Below are 5,689 nucleotides of genomic sequence, written 5' to 3'. Positions count from 1 at the left end.
CCTCTAGCTTCCAGATACGAGAGAAAACATATGACATTCGTTTTTCGAGTCTGCCTTATTTTGCTTATATGATTCTCTCCAGTTCCATCCATTTTCCTGCAAATGACATAATTTCATTCTTCTTTATGACTAATTAAAAATTGTGAATATATACCACAATTTAATCCATTCATTTGTTGACATATACCTAGGCTGGTTCCATAACTTGGCTATTATGAGTTGTGCTTCTATAAACATGGGAATGCATGTATTACTATAGTATTCAAGTATGGTGTTTTTTAATCTTTTGGATAAATACTTATGAATGGCATAGCTGGGTTATATTGTAGTTAAAATTTTAGTTTTTTTGAGGAACCTGCACACTGATTTCATAGTAGCTATACTAATTTACATTCACACTAACAGCATATAAGTGTTCCATTTTCCCCACATTCTTGACAGCATTTATTGTTATTTGTGTTCTTGATGACTGCCATTCTGACTGGAGTGAGACAGAATTTCATTGTACTTTTGATTTGATTTGCTAAGGATGTTAAACAATTTTCATATAATTGTTAGTCATTTGTACTTCTTTCGATAAGTGCCCATTTCATACATTTGCCCATTTATCAAATAGGTTATTTGTATTTTGGCTATTTAGGTTTTTAGGTCTTTATATATTCTGGATATTAATCTTCTGTCAGAAGAGTAGCCAGCAAAGATTTTCTTCCATTTGGAAGATTCTTTCTTCATGCTGTTGTTTCCTTTGCTATGCAGAAGCATTTTAATTTGATGCAATTCTATTCATTTACTTTTGATATTATTTCCTGAGCTACAGGAGTCCTATTGAGGAAGTTGTTGCTTGCACCTCTATGTTGGAGTGTTTCTTCTATGTTTTCTTTTACATGTGTTTACTATGCAAAGTTTCTGATCTAATTCCTAGTTCATTGACATGGTTTGGGCTGAATTTTATGTGGGGTGGAGATAGGAATCTCTCTCTCTCTGTGTGTGTGTGTGTGTATATGTCCTGTTTTTCTAGTACCATTTGTTAAAGAGGATATCTTTTCTCCGATGTATGTTTTTGGCATGTTTAGCAAAAATAAGATGAAAGCATCTGTGTATTTGTCTCTGTTTATGCTATTGTATTCCATTGGTCTACATGTATGTTTTATGTCAGTATAATGCAATTTTTTTGTTAGTATAACATTGTAGTATAATTTGAAATATGGTATTGTAATGACTTCAGCATTGCCACTTTTGCTCAGAATTGCTTTTGCTGTTCTAAGTCTTTTGATCTTCCCTGTGAATTTTAGTACTATTTTTTCTAGGTCTATGAATTGGAATTGGAATTGCATTGAAACTTTAGATCACATTTGATAATGTAGCCATTTTAACCATAATAATTCTGCCTATTCATTAACATGGGATGTCTTTCCAGTTTATAGCATCTTCTTTCATTTCTTTTTCAGTGTTCTGTAATTTTCCTTGTAGGGGTCTTCTTCTTCCTTGATGAAATTTATTCTAGGTGTTTTTAAGGTACTGTGAATGGAATTTTTTCCTTGTTTTCTTTCTTAGTGGGTTAATTATTTGTGTATAAAAACCTATTGATACTTGTATGTTGATTGTATATCATGCTACTTTGCTAAATTTATTTATCAGATCCAGAAGTCTTCTGTTAGAGTATTTAAGATATTCTGTGTTATAGATTATATCATCAGTAAATGGGGCAATTTGACTTCTTCTTTTGTTATACAACCCTATAATTTCCTACTCCTGCCTAATTGCTCTGACCAAAATTTCAAGTACTACATTAAATAGGAGCAGTGAGAGTCCTCATGCTTGTTTGGTTCCTGATTTCAGAGGAAATGGTTTCATTTTTCCCTATTCTATATGATGTTGGCTTTGCGTTTGTCATATATAATCTTTGTTATGTTGAGATAAGTTTCTTCTACCCCTAGTTTCTTCAGGGTTTTTATCATGAAAGGTTGTTTACTTTTGGCAAAAGATTTTACATCTATTGTAATGATCATGTCATTTTTGTCCTTGATTCTATGTATGTGGTCTATTAAATTTATTGATTTTTGGATGTTGAACCATCCTTGAATCGCTAGAATGTAATCAACTAGATCATGATATATGATCTTTTTGATGTGTTACTAAATTTGATTTGCAAGAATTTTGCTTAGAATTTTTGCATCAGTGTTCAACAAGATTGTTGGTATATTGTTTCTTGATGTGTATTTATTTATTTATTTATTTATGGTAGCAGAGTGATACTGGCTTCATAGAATGAATTTGGAAGCATTATCTACCTTTTCATTTCATGGAATAATTTGAGGAGCATTGGTATTACTTATTCTTTAAAGATATGGTAAAATTCAGCTGTGAATCCATCTGTTCCTGGCTTTTCATTTTTGGGGAGGCTTTTTCTTACTGTTTCTATCTCATTGCTTAGGTTTCCTATATCCATTTTTAAAATTTTGGTATATTTCAAGTGCCCACAAATTTTTCTATTTCTTTTAGGTTTTCCAATTTATGGGAATATAAATTTTCAAAATAATCCTTAATGATCCTCTGGATTTCAGTGTTTTCTATTGTTCAATGCCATTTTTATTAATTTGGGTCTTCTCTCTTTCTTTTAGTTAGTTTGGCTAAGAGTTTCTGAATCTTATCTTTTGAAAGAACCAACTCTATTTCACTGATCCTGTGTACTTTTAAAATTATTTTTCATTGATTTCAGCTGTGATATTTATTATGAATTTCATTATATTGAATTGGGGATTGGTTTTTCTAAGACCCTAAGATGAATCACTAGGCTATTTAGTTGAGACCTTTCTTATGCTTGCTAGGTAGGCACTTATAGCTACAAATTTTTCTCTTAGAACTGCCTTCAGTCCCGTGCAGGCCCTCAGGAGCAGGCCAGCTGGCCTGGCTGCCCTGAGGAGGTGGGGAGGGGAGGCTAGGCACCAGCCAGCAAGCAGGTGACATATTGAACTTCTGTGCTGCCCTCAACTGCATGCAAAAGAGTATGCAGTCCCACCTGGCCTTCTTCAGGTTCTGGCAGGATCCTGCCAGATGCCAGAAGTGGGTGGAGAATTGTAGGAGAGCTGACTTGGAAGATTAAACACCTCATCAACTAAATAAACATTATTGATTTGTGCCAAATACTTCGAGACCACTATGATCTGAAGACCTATACATTTTGCAGAGGCATCACAAAACTAAAGAATGATTGGATTATTTTATTTCTCAAAATTAACTGAAGCACATACTTGCGAAGTAATTGATAGAGTCCTTATAGGATAGTTTTTCAAGTTAATGCAATACCAATAGTATTTGATCTTACCAGTCATTTGAACAATTCTCATAGAATACATAGAAAACACACACACACACACACACACACACACACACACACACACACACAAATTTACGAACTTCCAAACAGGAACAAAAACAAAGAAACAAACAACAGCAATGCTCAGAACCCTGGTACAGAAGAAGGGGTGGGGGATGAGCAGAATGAAGATATTTTACCTTTATCCCTTGAAGGAAAACAAAGAATACTTAAAGTCTTTATTTGAAATTTTGATTCTTATGGGAAAACAAAACATACCTCTGGATGGGCATGAGGCTGATGAAGTCCCAGAAGGTATCTTCACTCCTGATAACTTTCAGGCTCTGTTGGGGTACTGGATAAATTCTGGTGAAGAGGTCCTAAGAAAACGCTTTGAGATCACAGCAGTTAACACATTGTTCTGTTCAAAAACACAGAAGAAACAGATTCTAGAGATCTGTGAGAGCTTATTCGTGAAGAAACCCTCAGGAAATTGAAAGACTAATGCTTCTTTTCCATTATCACTGACGATGTGGTGGACAAAACAGGGGAAGAACACCTTCCCAAGTTGGTGAGGTTTCTACATGAATCTCATAACCTAAGAGAGGAATTCATGGGTTTCCTGCCTTCTGAAGCTGATGCAGAAATTTTGGCTGTGAAATTCTACACTACAATAACTGAGAAGTGGAGACTAAATATGGATTATTGTCATGGCCAGGCTTACATTGTGTCTAGGGGTTCTCTTCTGAAATGAAAGTTGTTGCTTCTAGACTTTTAGAGAAATATCCCCAAGCTATTTACACACTCTGTTCTTCCTGCATCTTAAACATGTTGGCAAAATTACTGCCTGTGATGGGGGTGTCTGTTGCATTAGGAACAATTGAGGGAGTTTGTTCTTTTTTCCATCATCATCACAACTGCTATTAGAACTTGACAATGTAATTTCTGTTCTTTTTCAGAACAGTGAAGAAAGGGGTAAAGAACTGAAGGAAAATTGCCATTTTCAGTGGACTGGCAGGCATGATGATTTTTAAATTTTGGTGGATTTCCTGCAAGCATTTGTTTTATGTTTAGATGTTATAAATATTGACACAAATATTACATGGAAAAACTGTGCATTTGTACTTTGTAGTGCAGTAACAGATTTTGATTACATTGCTACTATTGTTGTTCTTAAAAATATCTTATATTTTACAAGAACATTTGGGAAAAACCTCCAGGGCAAACTTCTGATGTCTTCTTTGCCACCAGTAGCTTGACCACAGTGCTGCATTCACTCAATGAAGTAATGGAAAATATTGAAGTCTATCATGAGTTTTGGTTTGAGGAAGCAAAAAATTTGGCAACCAAACTTGATATTCAGATAATACTCCCTGGGAAATTTCACAGGGCTCAGCAGGGAAACCTGGAATCTCAATTAACCTCTGAAATTTACTATAAAGAAACCCTAAGTGTTCCAACAATGGAGCACATCATTCTGGAAGTTAAAGATATATTTTCAGAAGAGTACCTCAAAGCTCTGTTTATCTCTGGTACCCTCAGTCATGGGACAGCTCAAATTCAATACATCAGAGGAGCAACATGCTGGTATATACAGAAGTGACTTGCCTTATCTGGATGTACTTTCAGTCGAGCTTCACTTTTAGAGAATCAAATGGAAACAAATAAGGAAAGATACAGAGGGGTTCCATCCACCATTTATGAAGCCCTTCATCTGCCTGATATCAAGTTTTTTTTCTAATGTATATTCCCTGCTGAAGATCCTGGATATTCATAAAGGTTGAGAATGAATGCTCTGAAAATGGTCGAAAGCATCTCAAACCATAATTCAGGAACACTTTGACAGACCATAGGTCAAGTAACTTGGCTTTGCTTAAATAAATTTTGATATAAAACATGATCTGGATTTAATGGTAGACACACATATCAAACTATATACAGCTATGTCAGATCTTTCTACCAATAATTCAGAAACTATTGAAAATACCTAAAAGACTTTTAAAAGGGGCTTTCTCCTATATTTGATATTTGGAAGAAAAGCTATAAGGTATTATGTAGGTCACCTAATCACTAAATATCTTTGCCTACAGGCCTCTGAAGAATACATTAGCCATTCATAATCTGCCTATATACGTGACAAATGTTTGAGCTCTCATGCTTTGAAAGCTTGTCTTTTCAGAAAATAGCATTGGAAGTACCACATTTCACCTCTGCATGACCTCTGCCAGCAGCACTCTGGAATTGTTTTAGTTAAGTCATTTAGCTATAAAATGTATTATTACTGTGGATCCAGTTGTCAGGTATTGTTATCAATTTTGAGGAAGTACATTTTGAGGAGGTATAAAAAAAAGAAAGCATCGTTTGAAATGTTGC

General features: G+C 34.7%; 1 pseudogene; it reads left to right on the top strand.

Annotated features, from left to right (window-relative positions):
• Positions 1-3,576: 3,576 nt before the first annotated feature.
• On the top strand, positions 3,577-5,307 carry LOC143638432 (52 kDa repressor of the inhibitor of the protein kinase pseudogene; annotated as a pseudogene).
• The last annotated feature ends 382 nt before the right edge of the window (positions 5,308-5,689 follow it).

The sequence above is a fragment of the Callospermophilus lateralis genome, chromosome X, assembly GCF_048772815.1.
Source record: "Callospermophilus lateralis isolate mCalLat2 chromosome X, mCalLat2.hap1, whole genome shotgun sequence".
Taxonomy (NCBI): domain Eukaryota; kingdom Metazoa; phylum Chordata; class Mammalia; order Rodentia; family Sciuridae; genus Callospermophilus; species Callospermophilus lateralis.
Note: the sequence above shows the minus strand (reverse complement) of the source record. Positions and strands in the feature narration are given on the sequence as shown.